Source organism: Dama dama, chromosome 11 (genome assembly GCF_033118175.1).
Source record: "Dama dama isolate Ldn47 chromosome 11, ASM3311817v1, whole genome shotgun sequence".
Classification (NCBI taxonomy): Eukaryota; Metazoa; Chordata; class Mammalia; order Artiodactyla; family Cervidae; genus Dama; species Dama dama.
The window spans coordinates 30,176,600-30,204,403 of NC_083691.1; the positions used below are offsets into that span (position 1 = coordinate 30,176,600).

General features: G+C 45.7%; 1 protein-coding gene across 3 annotated transcripts in view; it reads left to right on the forward strand.

The window, feature by feature from the left end:
* The first annotated feature begins 672 nt into the window (after window positions 1-672).
* KLHL29 (kelch like family member 29) overlaps window positions 673-27,804 on the forward strand; it is a 330,305-nt gene continuing 303,173 nt past the window's right edge. For 2 of the 3 annotated variants that reach the window (XM_061154885.1, XM_061154887.1), the window contains exon 1: window positions 673-935. The gene's annotated coding sequence lies outside the window, so the exon portion shown is untranslated. The remainder of the gene's footprint in view (window positions 936-27,804) is intronic. The other variant, XM_061154886.1, reaches the window with a different exon arrangement.

The window sequence follows — 27,804 nt, forward strand, 5'->3', positions numbered from 1 at the left end:
CCGGCGGGGCCGGGAGGCCCGGGGCGCAGGAGGCCGGGACCAAGCGCCGCGCATCTGCCGGGCGCGGCCGCCGAGCTGGGCAAGCCGGGAGCCACCGCAGGGGGCGGGCGGGGGCGGTGGACGGACGGATGGACACACCCGCGAGCACTCCGCCCCGGGCCCCGGCGCGCCGCTGCCCCGGATCCCTCGGGCCCGCGGAGCAGCGCCGGGTGCCCGGTCGGGGGCGCCCCGCCTCCCCCACCCTCCGCCCCCGCCCCCGCCCACTCCGGCGCCCGTGATTGGCTCCGCCCGCCCCTGGCTGCGCGCCGAAGCCCGCCTCCCTCGCAGCTAAAGCAGACGGTACCCGGAGCGGAGCGAGCCAGAAGGGAGCATGGTCCCCGCGCCGCGGCCGCGCCAGCCCCCGCCGCCGCCGCTGCCGCCGCCGCGGATCTAGCTGCAGCCCCGGCCCCGGCTCCGCAGGGCCCGCCCGCAGTCCCCGCGGCCGCCGTGCCTGAGCGCAGCCCCCGCCCGGAGCCCGAGCCCGGAGCCCGGAGCCAACCCCAGCCCCGCGGCCGCCGCGGCTGCGGGGAGAGCCGGGGGGGTGGGGGGGAGCGATGCTGCCGGAGCCGCCGCCGCCGCCTCGGTGAGAGCCGCGCCGCGCCGCGCGTAGCCGCACAGGCTGACAGGCAGAAGGACTGACTTCCCTCTCCCGGGCATCCTCCCTGGGCTGCCGGGAGGCGGCGGCGGAGGAGGAGGAGAAGGAAAAGGGGGGAGAAAGCGGAGAGCAGGAACGCGAGGAGGAGGTGGACCTGGATCCGTTTCTCCCGGCCAGGACCCGAGCGGCCCCAGCCACCGCTGCCCGCCGGCGCCGTCCCCTATCCATCAGCCCTTCTGCGCCCACTCGCGACCCCAGACTCTCTGCGCGTCGGGCCGGGGCCAAAGCCGCGCGGCCGGAGGTAAGATGCGGGCTAGGGCGCCAAGGATGCGGCGCCGGGGACCCAGGGTGCTGGAGGCTGCGTGGGGCCGGGCCGGGCTTGGGAGCGGGGCCGGAGAACCCGGAACGCTGGGCTCGGCTCCCGCGGCGGCGGCGGCGGCGGCTGGAGCCTCCCGCGTCTGGACTCGCAAGGCTGCAGGAGCCCTTGCGCCTGCGCTGCTCCAGGGGGAAAAAAGGGGGGGAAAAAAACTTCCTGCCCCCGGGTGTGTATGCCCCCGGTCTGCCTGGGGCCAATGTTGCGGTGATAGTGGGTGCTGGAAGCGAGTGTGACCACCCCCCCACCCCACCCCCGCCGAAGCAGCCCCTCAGCTGGGCCCGAGAGCTTGCGTCCCTCTCCAAGCCACCTCCCTGGAGCGGCCCAGGGCCCGGGCCGGGCTGGGGGCCAGGAGGAGGCACCGGAGGGCAGGACTCTGGGGGCGGCCACGCGCCCGACCCTTTGGGGAGGTGCGCGCCTCTGTGCGGCGGGAAGCCAGGTTGGGGTTTCTGCCCCCTCCCGTCCTCAGACCCCGCATTTGGGGACCGGGTCTCTTCACTCAATCCCAAGTAACTTTCGAGGCAGAGGAACGTGAAAACCACGGGGAGGAAACCCGCACAGACCTTCTGTGACCCCCTCCCCTTCCCCTAGCACCTTGTGGGTGCCAACGTGTTTGGGGGGCGCGGAAACGAGAGCGTACCGGAATGGTGGGGCGGCGAGGATGTAGGGTTGGATGGGGAGGGGTTGTTTATGTGCGGGATAGTGTGGACGGGGAGATGTGTGGTGTGGGAGTGTGGGCTTGCGCCCTGACTGCCGCGGGAGGTGCCGGCTGGCAGAGGGCTCACGTCCGGGTCTCTGTGGCCAGGAGCGGGCCGAGAGCGCGAGGGTCATCTGAGATCGCGGCGCGGGTGCGGGCTCTAGGCAGTGCGGGCCCCGGGCCCCCAGGGAGGGGAGCTCTCGCCCGGGGTCGAGAGAGCAGAGTCGAGATCCCGGATAGGTCCGAGGCAGCTCCCAGGTCCGAGGCAGCTCCCGGGCAGGTCAGGTCTGCGTCGGCCGGGGAAGGCGGGGACGCGCCGCCTTGCCTGCTTGCCTGCCTGCAGCCAACGGTGATGGGGCCAAAGCGCGAGTCTCGGATGCCTGGGTCCGCCAGGGGAGAAGCCAGTTGTGGTTCCTGGGCTCTGAAACGCAATGGCAGACACGGGTCAGTTGGCGGGTCCTACCGCGGGTCCCTAGGGATGCTGATGGGTGAGGAACCGCCGCCTTTGCCATCCCTGCCGCTCTGCAAAAGCTCTCCTGGCTCCCTACGGTGCTTGCGCCGCGGCTAGCCCGGAGCGAATCGTGGACGCAGGTATTTATGTAGCATTAGGGGAGACCTCAGCGCTGGAGGGACCGGACCGTTGAGGACGCCCAGCTGCAGCTGCCCGCGAAACTTCCACTTCTTCGGCTCAGGGACAGTCAGGCTCCACTATTGCAGGCGCCAGCCTCTCACCAGCCGAGCTTCGCTGGGATTCGGACTCCTCTTGCGGTGATAAATCTGTCCTGGTTACAGCTGTATTTACCCTAATTTCAGTAGCTTTAAAGTCATCTGTCTAGTCACTACAGAGTTCCTTTTCTTGTTGTGTGGTCTTATCTCCAACTCAGCCCTGGGAGGGCAGATTTAAGGAATTATTTCGGTTTAGGATGAATGACAGCAGATTTAATTAGCCCACCTCATTCCTGATGTTTTTTAAAAATTACAATGGAAAGTGCAAAGCTACTTTTCTGGAGTGGGCATGATGAACAACTTTATCGATTGTTCCTCCCGACTGTAGGCCAAAACATTGTTGGATAATTCACAGGTGAATACTTTAAAGGCTAGTTGGCATGCCTGTGTTTGAGTAGTCACATATTTCAGGCATTTATACAAGTATGAAGCTGTGTGCCACTGATGAATATAGTCTCCGTCCTGTACACTCTTCTGAGTGCACTTGATTTATCATCCTGCTATAAATCAGAGAATTACTAGCATATGTGCCCTTAAACTCTATATAAATTTAATGGCATTTAAATTGGTTTATGGGCTGATGCATTTAACCAATTTTAATAACTTTTCTGCACAAGCATCTTATAAACCATATTCGTCCATGATTAAGAAAAACATTTTCTTCTGTTCAGTCTCTCCATTTGTAGCACAGTTAACGAAAATTTATAGGTCTCCAACTTTCATTTGCAAGCAACAATCCGAACGAAATACCTAGAGTTGTACTGAAATAAAATACCCTATGGTAGCCATGGTAACAAATAGATTAAGGGTTATTGGTTTTCATCTGTATGTGATGGGAGGGAGGAATCTAGGTTGTGTCTTTTTAATTATACTTCTAATGAGTGGTGGTCATACTTCAAGTATTCAGTGCAGGAGATAAGCCAAACTGAGAATTCAGTTCTGTGAGAGGTTTATTGGAACAAAGACTAGTAGAGCCCTGGAGAATGACTTCTGCTAACTGCAGCTTCTCATATCCAGGAAGCAAATAGGTAAAATCTTTTTTATTTTTCAAGTAGATAGATGAGAATTGAGTTAGTCCCTTTAAGATGAGAAAATTTATTTTCCTTATGAGCTCTTACCAAAGGAACCTTTCAATCTGGCCCGTGTTTTCTAGGAATAAACATGTTAGAAGTGTGGATGTTGGTGTGGATTGAGTATCACAGTTGTTATCAACACCTGTCAGTCTAAGTGAGGCATATCATTAGTCTATTCAGATCTTGCTTTTTTCAGTATTCATGCATTTCCATGGTGATCCATTCCATTTTTGTTTACTTAGTCAACCTTATAAATCTTTGGCATCAATTTCAGTTGTACCATCTTTTTTTCTTTCATTTATCAATTGATTTGGCTGCAAATCATTCCCATTTTAAAATGTTTCTTTTTTTCCCCCCTTCTGCTAGTTCCCAAAAGTTTACACTATTGCTGATTGCATACAGATAAAATAACACCACTGATGCTAATGTATTTTTTGCATCTTATTTGATATGTGTGTATGCGTGGGTTTTTTCTTCTTTTCTTCTTTTTTCTTCCAGCAGGCTTACCTTAAAGCTTTCTCACTTTATGGCCTGGAGATGTCAACCCAACCCAGCAGAACTGACTAAAGGTTTCCTTCCCTTCTTTCCTTCCCTCCTTCCTTCTTTCCTTTCTACCTTTCTTCCCCTCCTATCCTATTATGGTTCAGGGATTCTTTATGTCTTCAGTTATATCTGGCTCAAACAGACTTTTGGACTTTGTATATTGGAACAAACCTGTCGTCCTATGATCTTGTCTCATTCAGTAGTAGCCAAAGACAGGAGGTTCTTCAGCGTCAGATTATTTTTCCAAATACAGTATATGTTTACTCACAGCGTTGGGTATCTCTGGGATCATGTAACATTGTAAGTTCACTGCACAGGCAGTTTTGCTTAAATGCAAGTGATGATTTTGCTCACCCGCTTTCAACTTTGCTTTCTAATGATGCAGTCCCAAGCTAATCACACCCTGTATATTTCAGAAATATCAAGGCAAGCATTAGCACGCCACTGACTTATTAGGATCAGGAGAAATAATTGGAGCACTTAAGTTCAAAGTCAGATGGAGAAACGGAATTATAACCAATCTTGTGATTCTATAATCGGTCAACTAAGTGCCTACTTGGGGGTAGGGGCAGGAATAAACACCATGAATAGGAAATCCAGCCTTTGGTTGCAATGGGTGAGGCTAAACCAAGGCAGGAACCATGTAGGTTTACTAGAGAATAAGAGATCTGTTTGCAGGGAATTCCCTGGTGATCCAATGGTTAGAACTTGGTGCTCTGACTGCCAAGGGCCCAGGGTTTGATCCTGGTCGGGGAATTACAATCCCACCAGCAGCACAGCAAAAAAAATAAATAAATAAAAAAGGAGAAAGAAAGGAAAGAAATCTCTTCGGGGACAGATAAATCACATATAGAGCCAAATGTTTAGAAACTGGGAGAATGTAGTTTGTGCAGATGGTCTTTTGTTATTACTTAGGAAATCAGGATTTATCTCCTAATATGCTAAAAAAAAAAATAGCCTTAATAATTTGGTTAAGAAGAAAAAGTGTGTCAGAATTCTTTACCTGCCTTCTGAGATCAGGATCACTCTGAAAGCAAACTGATTCTTCCTACAATAGCTACCAGCTTACTTTCCTGAAGTCCTAGGTCAGAAAGGAAATCACTTGAAAATAGGGAAATTGAAACTGCAGAAAAAGATGAGGTATGTTGATCATTGGAAGGAGCAATACAATTAATTATTTGTGAAATGAACTTTACAGCTTGGGACATCTCCACCTTTAGGGAGGGAAAGGGAAGATTTCTCATTTCCCACCAGAGAGGATATTTGCATGAAATTCACATGGTTCATACTCTGGACTCTGTAGCAGTTGATGATGATTCAGAAGCTAGAACAGGAATGGCAGAGCGTTGTATACGGGATCAGGTTTGGGCCAAGAGGTCGGCTCCCCAAACATTTAAAGGCTGCCATTGGCCCCGCTGGCATCAATTTTTATAATTCTTCTCTAGAGTTTTGACATATTAAAATCACTGACTCTTTTAAGAATATATTAATATATGTGTGTGTATAGGCTTTCCTGGTAGCTCAGCAGTAAAGAACCTGCCTGCAATGCAAGAGATGTGGGTTTAATCTGGGTCCGGAAGATCCCCTGGAGACAGGAATGGTAACATACTCCAGTATTCTTGCCTGGGAAATTCCATGGACAGAGGAGCCTGGTGGGCTATGGCTGCAGAAGTCAAACACGACTTAGCAACTAAACAACAACAACAACAATGTTTGTGTGTATATATATAAATATATACACATACATATATACAAATATATATTGTATAAAATGTGTATATATACACACATATACAAATAAATATTCTACTACTTTACTTTTTTAAATAGTGATAAAAGGAAACACACAACATAAACTGTATCATCTTTACCATTTTTAAGTGTACAGTTCAGTAGTGTTAATATTAATATTGTTGTGCAATGGATATCCAGAACTTTTTCATCATGCAAAACTGACACTCTGTACCCATGAAGCGTCACCTGCCCACTCTCCCTCCCCTACTTTCTGTTCCTATACATTTGACTACTTGGATGGCTCATATAAGGAGAAATCCTACAGTGCATGTCTGTGAACATGGGTGGGCACGCATCTCTTCACGATCCAGCTTTCAATCCTTTGGCATATATACCCAGGCAAGGGAGTGGTGGATTCTTCTACTTTTTCACAGATGTGTTACATTGATCCTCTGTTGAAGAGAGATGGTGAAAGTGCAGTCCACAGAAGACAGTCAGAGGAAGAATGCAGTAGATTTGTTCTTCCCTTTCTGTGTGTACATTTCCTCACAAGTCTCCGCAATCTCTTTTCTGTTTTGCTTTTAGGGCTTGTGTGAGTTGCAGCAATATGGCATAGTGGCTAAATGATTGGACTTAGTGTCAGAGTTGAAATCTAGTGCCTGGTGCCTACTAGCTGTGTGACCTTGGAAAGATCTTTAATCTCAGTAAACTTCCATTTTCTTTTATGAAACTGGAGGGAATCGTCATGGCCGAGATAACTGCTAAAACCTGCCTCACAGTGTCTAACCTCGACAAGTACTCTAGAAAGGAGAGCTTCGGTGACAGAGGCAGTCATGAAAGAGAAGGCAGCAGCAACCCGTGGAGCTCTCAGAAACCATAGACAGCTCTCCTTTAAATTTGATCATAAACATTTTCATAATATGCCACAGTATATATATATTGTATTCTGTGAGTCTCACTACCAGAACTTACTCTGAAAAGAGATTTGCATCACAATCATTAAAAATATCCTTGAGTCGATTTGATATGTGAACTTTTAATTCCATTTTTAGTATCATAATTTTAGAGTTGATGTGGATTTTAGAGGTCAACTAATTTGCCTATTATTCAATCATCAAACCTGTATCAAGCCCCAATAATATAATAATAACAGCTTCCAGTTACAGCTGCCCACTGTATTTTAGTACTTTACATGCATTACCTCTAATCCTCATATCAATGCTGCAAGATAGGGATTATCCACATTTTTACAAGTGAAGATGAGGCTCAGAAAGGTAATCAACTGGCCCAAGGCCATGAATCTAGCCACACTGTACATCCAAGTTTGAGCCTAGATCTATCAACTACCAATCGGTCTTGTCTTGTCTTTTCAAGATGTGTGTGTGTGTGTGTGTGTGTGTGTGTGTGTGTGTTTGAGACTCCAGACTGTGTCTCGATGCATTCGCACCACTGTGTGCATGCTAAGTTGCTTCTGTCGTGTCCAGCTCTTTGTGACCCTATAGACTCTAGTCTGCCAGACTCCTCTGTCCATGGGATTCTCCAGGCAAGAATACTGCAGTGGATTGCCATTTTTTCTTCCGGGAGATCTTCCCTATCCAGGGATCAAACTCACATCTCTTATGTCTCTTGCATTGGCTGGTGAGTCCTTTATCATTAGCGCCACCTGGGAAGCTCATTACAGCACACTGCCTATTATGTACCAGGTACCACTTTGTCTGTGCCAATTAGCATTTTAAATGAAATAATTCTACTGGAGGGATTGTAGAATAAGAATATTGACCAGGTCCAACATTCACAGTACTTGGGGATTTGCCTACCTGCTTTCATTTACTCTTACTTCTGGAACACTGAGAAAAACTTTCAGATGCTTTTGAATGGCATCTGTTTCCAGGCTGATCCAGTGTAATAAAGAGCAAATTGAAGAGCAGAAACAATGTAGAAAGGACTAAGGAGACATTTAGGACCACCAAAGATTGATCTGGGCATGTTTGTTTTGAGCCCCAGTACCGAATACAGTGCCTGGCACAAAACTTGATAGAAAAACTATTTGCCTGGATCAGTTTATTATGACCAGAGAAGGTGTCAGGTAATAGACATCAAAGGCTGCTTTTTGGATTACCTTTCACTCAGTCGCTGTGTAGCTGTATCTCCACAGTTTTACATTGTGTGGAATTTTAGATGCTATACTTGGGCATCTATCTATTAAATATGTTTGTTGATGACTTATAACTAATCTAAATGGAATCTTTAAGGATTTATGACTTGAGACTTTGAAGACTAATATTCTTGGCGCTTCTTCTTTCCAGTGCTAACTTGAATTTATTTGGCACTTGTGAGAATCAATGCAGAGTCCATCCTAGCCCGTCCTTCATGATACACTTACTTGTGAGGTGTTGTCCCCACTGAGATTTTTAATTTGTGGCATTTCATAAAAGTGTTTTTTTAAGGAAAAACAAAATGCCACACAATCATAGAGACCACTGTAAAAGGGCAGTAACACTGTATTTTCCAATTTTTTTCTGTCCTATTTTAATCCTTTATTTTAGTGGGGGCGGGGGTGAAGGGTTTTTCTTTGTTTGTTTGTTTTGGAGGTGGATAAGAGGATATGACTACAACCTGGGGCATACACCACAAAAATGTATTTTCTCCCTGTTTGAACTCTTCTAACCCTCACCCAGGCAAGGAATGACTTCTCCAGTTTGAGATTCACTGTTAGAAGGCATAGCTACCATGCCTCTGATCAAACCTGTAAGGGATCAGGCAGGAAATGATGCTGGATGAGGAAGAGGCAGGAGGGGCTCTGGGGTGGCTGGGTACCAGCCTGGCCAGCTCCACCACCTCCCCCTGCCTCACTCCTGGGCTTGTTTCTACCCTCAAGGAAAAATCAGGCAGGAGGCTTTCTTTTTCTTCAGGCATCCCTGCAAAGCTGTTCGAAGCAGGGTCAGAAATGGGGACCATAAGGCAAGAGCAAATAGAAGGGCTCTCTTTTGTCTTGCGAAAAGCAAAAGCTAGTGGAAGGCTTAGACCAAACAGTTGCCAGATCATCCGTGTTTTCCTTTTGGATATTTATAAACATTTTGAGAAGTGGTGGGGAAAGGTGAAACGTGAATTTTAAAACAAAACAAAAACTTACCTTTCTCTTTTATCTCCTCTTTTCATATTTCCAGCTTTAAGCATATGCTTTTGGATCAAAACTGCAGTTGAACTTAGCTTCCTAAGGAATTTTAATGATACATTCATTTTTCTGAAGCTTCTAAATGAGCATAGACTTGGTCTATTTACTGAGCGGGTATGATGGAGAGGACCATGCCTTTCACACGGCATCTCATTTGTTGCTCACCTTGTGATATCGGTAGCATTATTCCCATTCTGCAGATTAGTTTTGGAGAGACAAAGCATTTGCCTAATGGGTGCAAACATGGGTGGCTGGATGGGTTATAGCGATGCACAAGCCTAGCCTCCAGGTGACTGCCAACCTCTGAAGAGGGGAGAGAGCCTGTGTTCCCTTTCATACAGAATATAAACTGATTATTAAAATAACAGAATATACACACACTTAGCCATATTACTCATATTATTATACCACAGTTGATGTAATAAGGTGAGGTCCAGCTAATTTTATTTTAAGGCTTGAAATAAACTTGGAAGTGAGACCCATTAGTATGATTTCAGATTCCTTCACACTTAACCTCACTGCCATCATCATTTGTAAAACTCAACAAGTGTTTGATTCTGAGTTTAGCTTGAAGGCTTAGGTCTAACTGACTTCTTTTCTATGTGGTCAAAGGCTTCTTAGGGTGCCCCTGACTTACATGAATAGGAGTCAATTATGTGAGGATTCAGTGGCTTCCTGTTTACAGTGCTCAGAACAATATCAAGCATATCATAACTGTAGTCCATGTGAACATGTGGGTTGGTTTCTGCTCCAGATCATGTGAACAAGTGGCTCTTTCTGGATTCACTTGGGAATCATGACCTCCTTATGGCTTTGGACTTGGCACATGTTGGGTTCTCGCTGTTTGGACGCCCTGAGACATGGCCCCGACCATGAGTTCCCAGTCTAACTCAGAAGCCTGTGGCATGTGGAGAACAGGTGGAGAAAGACCAATGAGAGGACAGTCCAACATTCCTTTCAGAACAGAGAAACTCTGAAAGACCACAGGGGAAGAACCTGATCATGAATGCTGCCGCAGGCGTCCACAACACAATTCCATGCAGCCACTTAGATTGGTTGCCTCTGCCACTGTCCAAGCTGTCCAGTCCAGTAGAAAATGATGCTCCAGGCCTGGTCCTCTGATCGGTGCCAGGTCGCAGATTGGTTACCAGTCTGAGACAAGATAAAATGGGAAGAAGCCTTTAGAAACTTCGGTCGCACTTGGTACTCCCTTGACAGCGTAGCATTCTGCTTCTCTCCCTGAAGGTGTGGAACAGTCTGGGGCCACGTCAGACTCCCTCATGTGTTGCCAAGAGAGCAGCGTGTGGTGAGAGCTGTGGGTAACCATTGCATGCTAAGACTGCCTTTCAGTTCTTAATAGATTGGCGATACAAATAAAACCCGAAAATCTGGGGTCTTTCTCCGCAGATAGGGGTAGAGGGCTACATAAGAGCCTAGATGCAGTTGTCCTGCCAACCCACAGGCAGTGATATTTTTTCTAAAGCTCCCATCTAGAATCCCTCATCAGTGAGGCCACCCTTGCCTCCTTTGGGACAACAGGCAGACTGAATTGCGGCCAGTGTGGCCATGCTCACCGTAGCAGGGACAGCTGCCTGGTCTGTTCCGTACTAAACGATTGCCATGTTAGAGGGGTGCTGTGACGAGGGGCTCCTCCTCTGTGTCTATGTGCGTCTCTCATCAGCTCCCTGATGCTGAGTGGGAGCTTGAGGGTCTTAGCACAAGAACCTCATCCACGCATTCATATGAGGCCCTTTTGCTGCAGTTCTGCACTATTCTGACTTCTTGAGCCATGCATAGGTGATTTTGCCATCGAACTCATTTGTTTGGTTGATCTGAAGACGTATAAGATGACCATGCTCTGATTCTGGCTCTCCAAACCCAAAGGTCAGGGCCACAGCATCTGGGGAGTGTAAGTGATGCATTTTGGAAGCCGTGTTAGTGAGACCTGGAGGCTGCATGCAGCCTGTGTGTCTGGCTGATCTTGCTAGCGAAGAGCCTGCTGTACGCAGAGTACTGTAATCTATTCGGTTCATGCTGCTCCAGCCAGCTTTAATCTTCAAAACTTGAATAATATTCAAACTGTGAAAGGAACTTTTTTCTTGCTGAAACCTGGGTGTGCCAAGTAGAAGCTCCGAAGCTTCTCAACTTACCGATCTATGGCAACACATTGCAGGAAAAGAAAAAAAAAAAAAGGAGCACCGGGGTGGCTTCATGCACTGTGGGAAAAAATGCCTTTCTCCACAATTAGATGGTACTAGGATCTAAAATTTTCTTCTTTACCCCCCAAGGAGAAAAAAATGATTTTTATGGAAACCGTGGTTCATGGAAGTCCCTTTTTCCCTCTCCACAAAGTCACCACCTCTCTTTTTCACCGGCCCCAGGTCTCTATGAGGGTCTGCTCTGGGACCCCTGCGGTAGAAGTCAGGCCGGCAGAAGCCCACGGGGTTTTCAGGAAGGAAGGGACGTGGGTGGTGTGACATGCTGAAGACACCAGTGACTGGGACGTGAGGGAAGGTCACCGGCAGCAGTGGAGAGACTAATAAGAAAGCAGCTGGCGCTACTGCCTTGCTGAGATAAAGCCACACGAACCGTCCTCTGGTGGCAAGAGTTTCAGCCCTGGGTTTCCAGGTGGGCTGTGGTGACAGCCCTGGCCTCTCCCCTGCTCTCTCCCTCACATCCCCAAGCGGAAAGGGCTTTCCAGAGCCACCGCCCAGCTCAGGCTCCTACCTCAGAATTTAAAACTTCTCTCCCAGATTCTGCAGAAACCACAAAAAGCCCTCTTTGTTGGGGAAGGCTCCTGGGGAGGCTGCGGGGGAGGGGTGGGCACTCACTGGACTGTGAAATCGCAATTGGAGAGCTGTAGCTGTCAGCTCTTTTTACTCTAGGTAAGCCTCCCTGGACGTCTGATCTTCAGAAGCATTTTTTGATATCTGGAAGAGACACCTAGGCCAGGTATGGTCTCCTTGGTCCTAGGAAAAGGGTCCTGTGCTGTGCTACCTAGGGGCCACTGGGGACAGGGACAGGGGCGTGAGACTGACTTCTAGGGGCTGAGCGTGTGACGCTGGGGAGTCCTGTGTGTGCATGTGTGTGTGTGCTAAGTCACTTCAGTCGTGTCCGAATCTTTGAGACCCCATGGACTGTAGCCCGCCAGGCTCCTCTGTCCATGGGATTCTCCAGGCAAGAATATTGGAGTGCGTTGCCATGCCCACCTTACTCAGTCCTGCACATAGTTACAAATAAAACTTATTTACTTTCAACTCAACAACAAGTGAACAGCTTGATTTTTAAAATGGGCAAAGGACTTGAACAGACATTTCTCCAAAGAAGATATACCAATAGCCAACCAGCCCATGAAAAGATGCTCGATATCACTACTCATTAGGAAAATGCAAATCAAAATCATGATGAGATACCATCTCACACCCATTAAGATAACTATAATTCTTTTTGTTTTGTTTTGTTTTGTTTTAAACTATAATTCTTTAAAAAATAGAAAATAAAAAGTATTGGTGAAGATGTGGAGAAATCAGAACCCTTATGCTTTGCTTGTAGCAATATAATGGTGTGACCACCAAGGAAAGCAGAATAGCGATTCCTCAAAAAATTAAACATACAGTTATCATACAATTCTGTAATTCTGCTTCTTGGTAAATACCCAAAAGAAGTGAAAGCAAGAACTCAGATATTTGTACACCCACACTCATAGCAGCATTATTCATAGTGGCCAAAAGGCAGAAGCAACCCGAGTATTCATCAGTGGATGAATGGATAAATAAAACGTGTTATACAACAGAGTATTAATCAGCCTTAAAAAGGAAGAAAAGTCTGACACTTGCTATGACATGGTTGAACCTTGAAGGCATTATGCCAAGTGAAATAAACCAGTCATAAAAATATAAATATTGTTTGAGGATGAGATGGTTAAATAGCATCACTGACTCAATGGACGTAAACTTGAGCAAACTCCAAGTGATAGTGGAGGATAGGGAAAACCTGGTGTGCTACAGTCCATGGGGTCTCAAAGAGTCGGACACAGCTTACTGACTTAATAGCAAGTTTATGATTCTACAAATATGAGGCACTTAGTAGTCAGATTTATAAAAACAGGACAGAGTGGTGGTTGCCAGAGGCTGGGGGAGAGGGGAATGAGGAGCTGTTGTTTGGTGGGCACAGTTTTAGTTTGGGAAGATGACAAAGCTCTGGAAATGGGTGGTGATAATATTTGGACAACAGTGTGACTGTATTTAATGCTGTCAAACTGTCCACCTTACTGGTTAAAATGGTAAATTTTATGTTACATGTTTTTACCACAATAAAAAGAAGACATTCTAAACTGGCTCGCCTAATAAATTCTTTAAGTCATTTGCTTAGAGGCAAAAAGTCACTCACTTTAACAGTTCAACAATTCAAGTACTTGCTGTATACCTTAGCCTTTGCTGGGCATTGTATATATTATTATATATGTATGTGTTTTATTTGAGGTGTAATAGTTGAGGCAGTACAATAAAATCCACAGACCCCACGTGTCCAGTTCACTGAGTTTTGATAACTGTATAAATCTCTGGAGCCACCATCCAAAGGAAAATGTAAAACATTTTCATCACCCCAAAAAGTTCCCATGTGCCTCTTCTAAGCAAACCCCCTTCTTTTCCTGACCATTTTCTGATGTCAATCACCAAAGATGAGTTCCGACTGCTATGTGACTCCGTGTGAATGGAAGCATGTAGTGTATACCCTGGTACCCACTGGTTTCACTCGACCCACCCCACGCACCATTTATCCATGTTGACCTGCACTCCAGTAGTTCTTTCTTTATTGCTCAGTAGGGTTCCATGGTGTGTACCAGAGTTGGTGCATCCACTCTCCTGTGGATGGACATTGAGTGTTGCAGTATCTGGGGACAGCTGGCGGCGAGTGAGGATGTTAGCTGGCCAACTGGGAGTATCCCCATGGGTTGGGGTTGTCACACAAGCTCTCCATGCAGGGGGTTTTCTGCAGGACTGGCAGCTTCCCCAGAGTTGAACCATCTCCAGGTCGTGGCGTTTGGGTGATTTACACTGAAAGCGTGGCACCCGGTAGACCAGATGCTCCTGTGGCTACTGGACACATTTCCCCCTTAAAGGCACATCATGCAGGAAGTTGAGTTTCAGAAGACTGTGTGGTGACTCTGCTGTGAAGACAGGAGGTTGGTGGATGGCCTTAAAAGTCAATGTCTTTGAGCCATGATTGTACCTTCCCAGTCCAAGCAGCCACCTGTAGAATTGACCAGATGCCAGGGGTAGGGACAGGGGATAGGGCTGGGCTGATCGGTCCCCAGCTCTGCCCCTTCCTTTCTGGTTTGCATCCTCAGGGCTGGTTGACATGTTCTTTCTGCCACCATGTGAAGGCCTTTAGTCTGAGAATTCTGTCCTTAGGGTGACCTTGCCCTCTCTGCTGTGACCCATTCTCAAGTGAGTGTGCAGTCTGACTCTGAGATCAGTGTCATCCTCCACGTCCACATTTCTGAGCAGCATCTCGGCTCCTGAAGTAGTAGTGAGACCTTGTGCTCGAGAGCTGTGGCCTTCACTTCCATGTGGGTCTGAGCTCAGCGTCTTAGCAGGGCCACCTAGGAATGATGAAATCTTAGGCAGGTTACTTCATCTCTTGGAACAGAGCCACCTCATATAATAACACTAATAATAGCTTTGCTGCTCTACCTACTGCCTCTAACAGGCCTGTAAGTGGGGGGTGGGGTCATTCCTGCAAGGCAGGAATTCACACAAAGTTCATCTGTGTGAAAGCTGAGTTCATTTGTCTCCCCTACGTCCACATTCCTGGGCAGTGCCTCATTGCATGATGTAGATGAGGCAAGGATGGTGTGTAGGTGGCAACCGGGGCTGTCGCCTCCAGGAAAGAACTGTGGGGACACAGGGCTGATAAGGGTGAGCATGGTCACTGGGAAGCACCACCCCACTCCCCCACTCCTCCACCAGCAAGCAGGCAGCTGGAGGACCTCCCAGGGCAGGTGTGCTGATGACGGTCACCCTCCCTCTGTTCAAGTTCCTCCCTCTGAACACCCAGGACCCCCATCCCCAATCTACCAGCTTACAAGCCCAACACAGCAAATGAATCCACTCTCCTCTGTGAGGAGTGAGCCTGGATGGCCAGCCTAGGTCTGCACTGTGATTTCTAAAGGACGCATTGCTCTGAATTCACCTCTAAGAGATGTTGCTGGCACGGCTGTGGGGTGCTTGGGCCCTGTGACCGTGTGGTCCGCTCCCTGGCCAGAACCCACAGGGCTCATGCTCCCAGGACAAGGGAATGGGGCCTGGAGCCTATTTCAGCAAGTCAAGGCCTGATGAGTCGGGTCCGCCTACTTGGGAACAGAGGGACTGTCACCTGGCTCCGAGGAGCCGCTCTGCCAGACTGAAGCTGCCCTTGGCTCCCCACTCCCCTCTTTCATCTCTGGAAGGTTTGCCCATCTCTGCCCAGTTCAGATCCTGCCCGTCCTTCCCGGCTTCCTCTAGGAGGAGCCTGTGACCCAGGTTCTCCATGTAACCCTGTCTTAAAGGTCTCCAGCTGACTGTGTGCTCCTGGGGGATTGAGCACTTCCCCTTTTGTCTATATCCCTCTGTTGATTTTCCTCTAAGAGTGTAGGGCAGTGCTGGATACACGTCACAGTTTGATCGAGTGAGGCCCAGAGAAGAGGAGTGCCACCTAAGACGTGCCAGTGAGAGGCAGAGCTGGGGCTGGAACCCCAAATCCTAGAGCACGGAAACAGTATCACGAGTGTGGGAGCGGGGTGAGAGCCTCGGGTCTGGGCGGGGATCCCCTCCTGTGAATCCCGTACTGCTTCAAGCCATGCTGGGTGAGAGAGTGCAAACCCTGGGGAATTTTCTGTCTTGGTTTTTGTTGCAAGCAAGCAGAAATGACTTCCTAAAACGTGTGACTAGATAAGGGGTCCCTTCTCTGGATGTGAAATGACTGTGCATTCAAATCTGAGCCACAAAAGATGATCTTCGCTCCCTTTTTTCTGCATACCACCCACAGACCTTCCCGGGGATGCTAATTCACGTGCTTCTCCTGAGGCCTCAGGCCTTGGGGTCGCTGGTGAAAGCCAGCGTTTGTTTCCTGGTTGTTGCCGTACACCCCCACCCCACCCTCTTTCTTCTCCCCCAAACCGGGTTTGTGTCTCCCCTCTGCCCAACAATGAACCCAGACAGCCTGGTTTGTCTCAGGGAATATCTATCTTCACAGTACGTGTTTGAGTGCTGGGGTGGGGTTGGCAAAGAGATGGCGTGAAAAACATTCCTTGTGTTCAGATCAGAAGACAAGGGAAAATACAGAACACTTCTTTGGGCATTGAGAACAAAATTCTTTAAGCGACTTATTGTGAGTTTCTTTAGCGTGAAAATCCTTTTTTAAAAGGAAACTTTGTTAATGAAAAGAAACCAAGGACATGTTATGTATATATATACTATGATGTCAAGTATGTTAAAAAAAAAAAGAACATAGAACAAATGACTGAAAATGTGCCATAATGTTAACAGTAGTCATCTTTCTACTTTTAAAATTCTACTTAAAAATTTTCCCATTTAAAAATAGATTTTTAAAAAATCTGTCAGCATATTTATCATAAAATAAAAGCTTATTTAACAGGGGAAAGAAATTTAACTATACAAATAAGGTTAATTTTTGCCACCTGCCACTATGAGCAATGTGTTTGTGTACATGCCCACACAAATACTGATGAAAACAGGAAAAGGACAGGCTGCAATGTGGAAGAGATTTTTAAACAACCGGTTTTTTTAAAGGGAGGAAGGACCAAAATAATTTCATATAATTCCACATGTAATAATCTTCACAGTGAATCTCAGACTCATCTTAAATGAACAATTCTCTCAAGGTTCTATTCCATTTTGGGGCTCCGGCAGGACCCAGGATTGGGGGGTCTCTCTTCCCAGAGATAGCTAAGCTAAAGCAGATGCTAAACCCAAAAAGCCTGTCTTGTTGCCTGCAAGCCGAGTGCCAGCCTTCTCAAATAACTGTGCCCCCAAGTGGTCACTTGTACCTGTAAATTACATCCAGCAAAAGGGTTGCAATTAACCAGATCCTGGACCACAGGGTTTATAATTTAATAACAGTGATGATGTCAGTAATACGGGGCAAAAAGGAGTGAAAAGAAAAGAAGAATCCCAGGAAGAGAGAGAGAGAGTGTGTGTGTGTGCGTGTAGAGTAAAAGACAGGGAGTGATTTTCTGAATGTTTACCTACCCCACATCCTTCCAGAAGGAGGTGTGGGGGGGGGAGTGAGTGTGTGTGTGAGCACATGTGTGTGTCCACTAGCAGGAGCCTGCCCAGAGGGGTGAGGGCGGCTGTGGGTGGAACCCTCCAAGAATTCGGGAGACTGCTGGTTTCTCAGGTTGCTCCTCTAGGCCTTTGACGGCCTGCTTCTTTGCAGCAGTGGTTCCCTGATCGTCTCCTTGGCAGTCTGCCAGAGGCTCTAAGTGTACTGAGAATTGTGTTTTAATAGAAGGCTTTACCTCTGATACAGATTTAAAATGAGGAAGAAACTTTCTGTTCCTCAGCCAGAGCGAAATGCATTTTGCTGCTTGTGAAATGCTGGTGATTACAAGCTCATCTTACATAATTTTATTATTTTCAATTGCTGCCTGTCAATCTCAGGTGATGGTTTCCTGGGAGCAGAAAGGAGGCAGATTCTGGGCGATGATAAAAAAAAAAAAAAGCCACCCCGTCATTAGCAGATCGTACAGAAGTTTAGAAAGGAAAATAATTATCTTTGTGATGATGCTGTTCAAATAATCAGAACCTGCATTGCTAAGTTAGACATGCAGAAGTGAGTCGAGTACTGTTTAATGGCCTTTTAGAAAATGCATTTTCACTTTACCAAAGGGTTGATATTTGGAATTTTTTTTAAAAAATCTTTAAGTCTAATGAAGGAGTCCTCTTCAACAGTCACATTTTCAGAGACTATCGAGGTGGTCCACTGTCACGCCCACAAGAGGGCATTTTCTCATCAACTACAGTAAAAAAAATGATTTGTTTTTGAAGAGAAGCTGCGAGGCCTTGGGGAAGGCGAGTGTTAATCAGAAACGGGATGGAGAGCTGCTTGCAATTGAGTTGTATGTATGTTTCCACTAAACACGTCCTGCCAGTGCTACCGGCCAGGAATCCTGCTCAGTGCGTTTACTCTGATTTTAATGTCTTATTCCCAGAATGACTGGGTACCAGAGGAAACCTTTATAAGAGGTTTCTCCGGATACAAGATAACCACATGCTAGTATATAGCTAGTGTGTAGCTAGAACTAATTCCAGAACTGGTATTTTACCCATCAATAACTCTAATACTAAATTTGATTTTCTAATATTTTAAAACTCTGACCAAAGTCCTCCTCCACCCTTTCCTGCTCCAAGGTCTTCCTTTATTTAACAAATAATTATTGAGCGCCTACTACGTGCATCAACAATGAACCAGGCTAAGACCTTGTCTTCATGAGACATACATTCTCCATAGTGGGACAGCATTTAAAAAAAAAGCAAATGAATACTGGAATATAATCTAGATAATTATAAATGACATGAGGGAAAATAATTGGGAAAAGGAAAGCTATGTGAGATTGGGTAGTTAGGAATCCTTCTCTAAAGGGCAACAAATAATATTCTAGTTCTGCTCAATGGATGCCAGCACAGTTTAGATTACAAATGTAATAAAAATAAACTCCCTTCTTCAAAAAAGTTAGCTGCAATGTTTAGTATCTTATGGGCCGTGAAATGTGATGAAAATAGGGGAAGTAACATGAAGTTGCCAGTTATGAGATTGTTAAACAAGGTTTTACAATTACCATCTATTCTTCACCCCATCTTTTCAAAAAATGGTGAATGTTTTACCACTGAAGAGTAGGAAGGATATAATCCCAGAAGATGGGAGAGTTGAATAAACTTAGTGTTCTAGAAAATTCACTCTTGAGTTTTCTCATTTTCCATGGACTGTGAGGACTTCATCATAGACTAGTACTGCTCATGGTAATTGTCTACCCTGTCCCAGACTGGCCCAGGCTACAGAAGGTACAGTAATGGCAGCTATGTTGGCACTAGTGAACACGCGTAAGACTCAGGAATAGAAGATAGTGATGTGCTTCCCACCCAGGGATTCTAGAATACTCGATAGGGAATTCAGCTCAAGACTTATGATGTCCCAAGAGACCCATGTGATAATTTCTAAAGCCAGGAGTCAAAGATCTACTTTGAAGACATGTTTTAAAAGGTCAGAGCAGAATGGACTGGGTAAATCAAGGAGGGCTTCATGGGGGAGGTGAGCCTTCAACTTGGCCTTAGTGGGTAAATCGGTATGAGGAAGGGAGTCATAATGGGTGGCATGTTCTTTTGTTGTTGTTGTTCAGTTAATATGGAACATTTTTGGTAATAAAAGCAACACCCATTATGTAATATTTTCAGGTAAGATGAAGTAGGTTGTTGTGCAATGGCTGAGTCATGTACAACTTTTTGTGACCCCATGGACTACAGCACACCAGGCTTCACTGTCCTTCACTGTCTCCTGGAGTTTGCTCAAACTCATGTCCATTGGATGAAGTAGGTAATAATCTCTAAAATCCTATTGTCTAGAGATAGCTATTGTTAATGTTTTATCATATTTTCTTTGAGTCTTCCTTTTGTTTTGAATTTTTACCATAACTGGGGCCATGTTGCCAATGAACTTTGCATCTTGCATTTTTAAACTTTATAGAGCATCTTTCCATGTCATGAAGAGTGATTCCCTAACATCAGAATACCCTACGTGGTATTCTGTCATGTCTGCAAACTGGTTTACACAGCCATTCCACCCAGCAGATGTACTTTTTTCCTATTATAGCCCTCTGTGTATCATCTTGGTTCATAGTTTTGGTGTCAGATAGATCTGACAAAGCCCGGAGTAACATTAGGCTCATCACGTTATTCACCCCGGCCTCTGTCTCTCACTTGTCACATGGAGATAATAGTATCAACCTCATGGCATGGTTGTGAGAGTTACATGAGAGAATGTTTTGTGTATAATTCTAGAAATAGAATTACTGAGACTTACTCTTTTAAAATTATATAACGTTCTAATTAAAAGAATAATGTTCTTTATGGAAAATTTTAGCTCAAAGAAAAGCCATGCCTAATCTCATCACTAAAAGATAAAAACAATTAACATTTTAGAATCCATTATTTATCACTTTGAGTAGAATTGGGATTGTACTATATATATATATATATAAAACTTTCTAATTAATACACACACACACACATATATAAAACTTTCTAATTAATACACACACACACACACACACACACATGCATGCATGCTAAGTCACTTCAGTTGTGTCCAGCTCTTTGTGACCCCACGGACTGTAGCCTACCAGGCTCCTCTGTCCATGGGATTTTCCAAGCAAGAATACTGGAGTGGGTTGCCATGCCCTCCTCCAGAGAATCTGGACCCAGAGATCGAACCCTCATCATTTATGTCTCCTGCACAGACAAGTGGGTTCTTTACCACTAGCGCCACCTGGGAAGCCTATATTTATATATACATTTATATTTATATTTATTTATTTCCTGCTTTTTCCCATCTTAACCTTGTATTGATTTTCCATCATCATTACATATTCAGAAACATCTTAAAAGGCCACATTTCATTATGTTCCATTATATTAATGTGCCATATTTTATTTAACTAACTTCCAATCGTTGGATATTTAGATAATGATTTACTATTATAAATAACATAAAAATCAGCTGTTGTTAAACATAAATATCTGCAGACATTTTGAATTATTTCCTTAAGATTACTTCCTAGAACAGGTCAGATCAGAGGTAGGAACATACAGAAGACATTGATCTTCAGGGCCACATGGCCCCTACAAAGCCTGTGCTATTTACTCTCCCATAAATAGCATGTGAACACCTATTTTACTCCACGCTTACCTATTACAATTTTTAAAACTACCTCAGTCTCTTGTAGCTGTGAGTGATGGTATCTCATGGTCTCAATTTGCACTCCCTTGATTACCTGTGGGCTGGAGCATTTGTTTCTGTGTTTATTGACATTCCTGTCCTTTGCCTGTTCTTCTATTTATATTCATCTTTTTCTTATTGATTTGTAAGAGCTCTTTATGCATAAGAGGATATTAACCTTTTGGTGTCATGTTAGAAATATTTTTCCCAGTTCGTCATTTGTCTTTTAAATTCATTTATGGTTTCTTGATTGTATAGAAGCCTTTAATGTGTTTGTTGTCCTATTTGTCAGCCTTTTTCACTTTGATGTTTCCTCTCATTTTTTAAGCTTGAAAAATCCTTTCCTCTCCCAGCTTTAGATATCTATCCATTCACATTTTTTTCTACCTGTGTCATTATTTTGTTTTATAGATTCAAATTTTATCCGGTTCTAAGTTATCTGCTTTTGTTGTAAGATATAAGGTAGGAATTTAACTTTTTTCTTAATAGTTATGTAATCCTTTCAGTTCTGTTTATTGAATGAGCTTTCTTTTCTCCCAGTTTGAAATGCTGTTTCTCGTAAAGACTAAATTCTTATATTAGTGAGGACATGTTTCCAGGCTGTTTATTCTGTTCCATTCTCTCTCTGACCTACAACTATACCATGTTGTTATAATTACATCTGCTTTTATATTATGTTTTAAAATCTGGTATACAGATCAACAACGTTATTATTATTTTCCAAAATAGTTTTAGCTACTATCTCCAACACATTTACTAGCCCAGGTAAACTTTAGAATCATTTTTAACAGGCTAAAAAATCTCCTGTTGACTCTTTTTACATGATACCATATGAATTAGATGTTGTCTATAAGTTGATTTATAAAGAATTGACATCCTGACTGCAATATTGAGTCTGCTCATTCAAGAATGTGCTATTCCATTTACTTTCTCTCTTTCTGTTTATTTAAGTTTACTTTCATATCTCTCTGTAAACATTTGTGGTTTTCTTCATATGAGCTCTGCCCTGTTCTTTAAAACTTCATTTTTAGAGGCTACATACAGAGTGAGATCTTTCTATATTTTTCTAATGAGTTATTTATTGCTGAGAAAGCTGTTAATTTTTATGTATTTATTTTGTATCATGCCAGGTTATTGAACTTTTTTTAAGGCTTTCCAAACATGCTTATCATTTTACCAAAAGATTGTATCTACCACCAATAGTGTCTGGCCGAACTTATATTATCATATTTCGGAATCTGTATTAATTTGGATGAAAATGGCATCTCATTGTGTCCTATCTACCATTTCAGTGAAATTTCTTTCTGATGCTGTCTTAGTCCACAACAGAATTTGTTTGGGGTGTACCTTCTTGGCATGCAATGCTTGTAGGCCTCTCCTGAAGGATGGACAGCTTTAGTAACTCGGATGTGCTGAAGAGCTCAATGTTCAGCTGGGAGTTTTGGGTTCACAGCCCTGCCTTGTGGGGAGGGTGGGAGGGACTTGCCATAAAGAACAATGTAGGAGCCAGCCATGGACATATGTCTCAGACCAATTGGGTAGAGTCTGCTGTTATTGATGTTAGGTTTAATTTCACCCTGGTGTACGCTCACAGCCAGACAAACTGGAGTGAAAGAAACAATCAGACACTACTTGCCCCATTGTTGAGCCCAGAAGGACACTCAAGATCTCCATTCACAGCACACAGACAGCCCCTCCAAGTGAGCAAAAACAGAATAAGGCCAACCGGAAATATAACCATCACATCCAGGCACTTGGTTCTCAGCAGCCCTACTGAACTTAACATTGTCATCTTCTCCAAATTAAGACTTTTTGTCAGCTATGGGCAAGGAAAGGGTTTCTCCTCCCCGGCTTCTCCCGAGCATATGGCCGGGGGTGGGGGCGGAATCTCCCCACATCCCCACACAGACGGCTTGTGAATGTTCCGATGGTGTGCGTTTCCTCCGTTGGACAACTCTTCTTTTACTCTTTGATTTCTATGCCAGTTCCACAAGGTTGTTTTTCTCCCACTTGAAAATCTCCCTCCGAAGGAATATGTTGCCATGAACGAGTCCTATATGTTGTAACTGTCTCCTGTGAAGCCAGACTGTAAAGCTTCCACAATAAACCCAGACCCATTGTTTGTGCTGCAGCAAATATCCGAGTGCTTTCTGCGTGCCGGGCATTGTACTTGGTGTTGGAACTCAACGGGGAGCAAAAACGGGCCTGAATCTTCCCCTCAAAGAGCTTCCAGTCCAGTGGGGGAGCCCAACATTTACTGGTAGTTCAGACAGAAGGCACACTGGGCTGTAACAGCAAGCAATTTGGGTTCAGGGAGCCAGTGATGACTGAGCTGAGATTTACAGGCATGGTTGACCTCAGGATTTAAAGGGCAGTTGAGCCAGGGGATGGAGGAAGAGGCATTGCAGGCAGAGAAGGCAGATAGAATATAGCCAGAAGAGGTGAGAGTATGATACTTTCCAGGAAAAATAGGAAAGTCAGAGAGGCTGGAGCTGAGAAAGCAAGAGGAAGTGTGGTCCAGGAGGAGCCCAAAGAATTAGTCAAGGAGAGAGCAGACTGGGTCTTGCTGGCCATATATGCAATCTCGGTCTTTATTGCAAGAGCGCTGCCTGTCTTTGGTGGTTCTTAAGCAAGAGAATGGCATTTTCTAAACAGTGGCCCTGCTGCCATGCAGGAACCTGCTGAAGATCGTGGAGGAAGAATATGGGGTTCAGGTCCAGGATGGTTGCCGGAGTCCAAGTGAGAACTGACGGTGCAGGTGGACAGAAGTGAATGAGCCCGAGACACTTAGAAGGTGGAGATGGGTGACCTCGGTGGTAAGTGTGGTATGGGAAAATAAAGGAAAGGGATGTCTTAAGGGTGACACCGAATTTCTATTCCTCAGGTTGTATTGATGGCATTTGGAATACTGGGAAAGGGCAGGTGTATTGGAGAAGGTTGAGGGGTTTTTTTTGGGGGTTTTTTTGTTTGTTTGTTTTTTGAAGTGGGAGGGCTGCTGAGACATGGCAATGGTGGCAGGTAAGCAGTTAAACATGTGGGTCTGGCTTTTGCTCAGAGGAGAGATCAGGTTCAGAGATGTCCATTTGGAGGGATGATGCGAATTAGATTCAGGAAGAAAAAATCTTAGACCTAAGGGACAAGCTTGTGGTCAGATCCAGTCCTCTTGGGCCCTCCTGCCACTCCCATGCTCTGGCTTTCAGAGATGGTGCTTTCCCGGGTATGGAGGAGATTTCCTGTGTATCCTCCACCATGTGTTGGCTGAGTCAACAGTGGAGATAATAAAAGGAGATAAATACAGAGAATCCACACCTCTCCAGAATCTGTGAACTTCCTTGCCTTCCAGGCTGATCGGTGCCACCTTGCTGGGTGAGTCTCTGAGTAACAAGATGGAACCAGGGTCTCTCCCACCCCCTCCCGTTTTTGTCCTGAGCCTTCCTTTCCTCCCTGAAGTCCCTCCTGTCTGAATGATGAGCCTTAAAATACCTTGCCCGATCATGTTGCTGCATGAGCCAAGAAGAACATTAAGTTTGCTTCAATTTAAGATCACTTATGTAATCATACGTTCAATAAATATTTATGAAACACCTACTACTGGCATCCTCAGAGATACAGCGGGTTCAATTCCAGACCATTACAATAAAGAGAAATTGTAATAGAGTGAATCACACAAATTCTTTGGTTTTTCCAGCACAAATAAAAGTTTTATGCTACACTTTACTGTAGTCTATTAAGTGTACAATAGCATTTTGTCTAAAAAGGCAAAGCACATACCTTCATGACAAAATACTTGATTGTTAAAAAACATCAAAACAATTTTAATAGTCACATCAAAAATCACTGATCACAGGTCACCAAAACAAATATAATAATAAGGCAAAAATGTTGAGATATTGCAAGAATTACCAAAACATGACACAGGGACTGAAAGTAAGCAAATAATGTTGGAGAAATGATTCTGAGAGACTTGCTTGGCTCAGGGTTGCCACACAAACCTTCACTTTCTGAAACATAAAACAAGAAAAGCAAAACACAACAAAACCCCCAGCATCTGGGAAGCACAATAAAGAAAAGTACAGCAAACGAGGCATGCCTGTGTGTGCCAAGTGCTGCAGCATAAATAAAATGGTGAATAAAACAGTCATACCCCTCCAAAGGAACTTTTAGGCTTGGGGAGGAGAGAAAGACAGAAGAGATGGGATTATCAAGTTGATGTAACAAATGCTCAAATAGAAGGATGTCTCACATCTCATATGAGGCCAGGAGAGGGAGGAGTCTATTCCATGGAGCCAGAAAAGGACTGGGGTGAGTGTGACAGTAGCCAAGGGCAGGAGCGGGGCAGTATCTGGGGCCAGAGGAGGTATTTGGGGAATATGAAATGGTTTACTCGATTTGAACATGCCATATATGTGTTAGGGGTGTGTGTGTGATTGGGGTCTTTGGGCCCAGGGAGTGGGCGTAGGTCCTGGGAGATGTGGTGTGATGACTAAACTGTCCAGGTAAGCAGCACCCAGGTAACAGAGACCCCGGGGAAGAAAGTGGCGAGGTCGGCTGGATTTCCTTTTGTTGTGTGTGGCAGAAGAGTTTTCTCAGCTTCATCCGTTCCTGCTGTCAGGAGATGAGATGAGACAAAAATATCCTTATTCTTCTCGCATTGGGAAATGAAAGCCTGCACTGGAATCTTAACAGGTACTGCTGGTTCTGCCTCCACTACTTCCCGGATGTGAAAATGGCAGCTCCCAGCATCCCCAGCATTGAGTGGTTTAAACGTTCTCAGGGTCTCCTTGGGCTTTTTTTTTTTTTTTTTGGCAGATTTGAGAAAGTGAAGTTCCTGTCTGAGTCACTTAGGCCCTGCATACGGGCCCAATCTAATAACAAATAATCTTCCAGAGGCACCAAAATTTAAGTCATGAATGTTTTCTGACTCACGTTTTCTCATCAGAATGACCTTTAGTTCCCTTTAGGCGTGTCTCACTTCCAGGCTCCTTAGAAAATGTCAGAGGGTCCTGACCTAAGGCAGCTTGGGCTGGACTTCCTCCAGCACCTCTGAACAGATCCCAGGGATCAGGGTGTCGCAGGGTCATGGAGCAGGCCGTCTCACACACGGATCCGCTCAGAGCTTGTCAATAGCCGAGGAATTTCAGAGAAGGGATAGAAACAAATCCCTGCCATTGCTCTGACTTCAGGTCCCAAGCAGTATTTATGATTCCTGGACCAGGCTCTCATCTGCTGTTTATTGAGCACCCAGCCCAGCTGGTCGTGGACACCAGGGGGCAGAGGAAGGTGAGGACAGGAGTCAAGAGGCGTGCTGGAGATAAGGCAGATGGGGTCAGCATCACCGGCCCGTGGACTGCAGAGCCCAAAGCTTGACCAGCATATATAAATGTGGCTGTGTGGACTGGCTGTGTGGACTGAATCTGAATTGCCCTCCAAGGCTAGACAGAGGCTGTAGGACAGGAAGATCATTGTCTTGAGGGAAAGAGGGCCTGCAACCCCTATAGCTGGGGACAGCCCTGTGAGAGTCAGAAGGGGTGGAGATTATGGTGGAATAGAAGTTTATCAGAAGCTCTTTTGAGCATCTGGGATGGAAAGAAAGGGTTTCACAGCATCCTGCATTTGGTAGAGAGAGAAGGTGGTGGGTAAACAGCCCTGGGCCACTGCATAAGCACCTGCCCAAGTGTCTTCTGCTCAGAGGTCACAGGCAGTGCTGCAAAAGTCTTCTGCCAGGTCTGACGGGGCCGAGCGGGTGCATGTATTGCTCCGAGGATTACTGATCGCCCCCTCAAGAAGCTCGAGGCTTCATTGCCCTCTCACAAATGGGAAAATGGGCAGGTGTTGGGCCTGTCGAGGGAGATGGCTGGTTCGGACTGGCCCAGGCATCTTTCTCCCTCCACTTCTGACTGTATGACTGTTTCTGAGTCACCTTTAATGCTGTAAACCACTGCTTGTCACCTTGCCAAATTCCTGTGCTCGCTCTTAAATGTGATTCATGCACTGGATGTTTTTGACATTTGAAGATTACTTGGTTCTTTGGGCAATTTTCTTGTTTGCCTTCAAGAAAATGCCTGCAGTTCTCTATTTCATTTGGGGAAAGGTGAGACCCAGGATGCATGTAATGAAGTGTCTGAACTGCCAGGAGTCAGGCCCGGTAAACTTGCTCTAAGGCTTTCGTTCCTAAACAGATGAAGGCAACTCCTCAACCCTGGGTGAAGGATCATTTGTGAGTAAAAATTATTCATCTGCAGAAGCACTCTCACCCTGAGTTGGCCACAGAGGCCATCTCCGTGCAGAAGCCAAGCATGGGACCAGCCTGTGGGTCGGGGAGGCACTTGGGTGGCACCCAGCCTACTGCTTCTCTCCTAACAGTACCCTCTTGCCGTGTGATCTTTTCCTCGGTGTCCAGGACCAGTCACTCCAGACTCATGGACATGGTGGTTGCAATATTTTCTTTCCACTTCACTGAGCTAGAACTGCCATTACTGGGGAGAGGTTGCTAATCTGATTTCATGTAATTATCCACTTCCTTATTAAGATCCACCTTGCTCCCCAACAAAAGATACCACTCTCTTTCCAGTGCCAAAACTGAGTTTATACCACTGAGGGAGACAGAATTAAGAACAGCCTGGTCCCCACCTTGAAAGAAACCATTGGCCTACCAGGGGAAAGCACAGGTTCATGGTCGTGTACTACTGCTTGTCCCTAGATGCTTGCTCATTTCCCCATAGTTCCTCATTTAAATTACCCATTGTCCTCCACCAAAAAACCCTTGCTCTGAACCTGGCATTAAGGCCCTCAGTTTGTCCTAGCAAGCCTCCCACCCTTTATGTGGCTTCCCACTTTCCCACCCTTCCTCATGGGT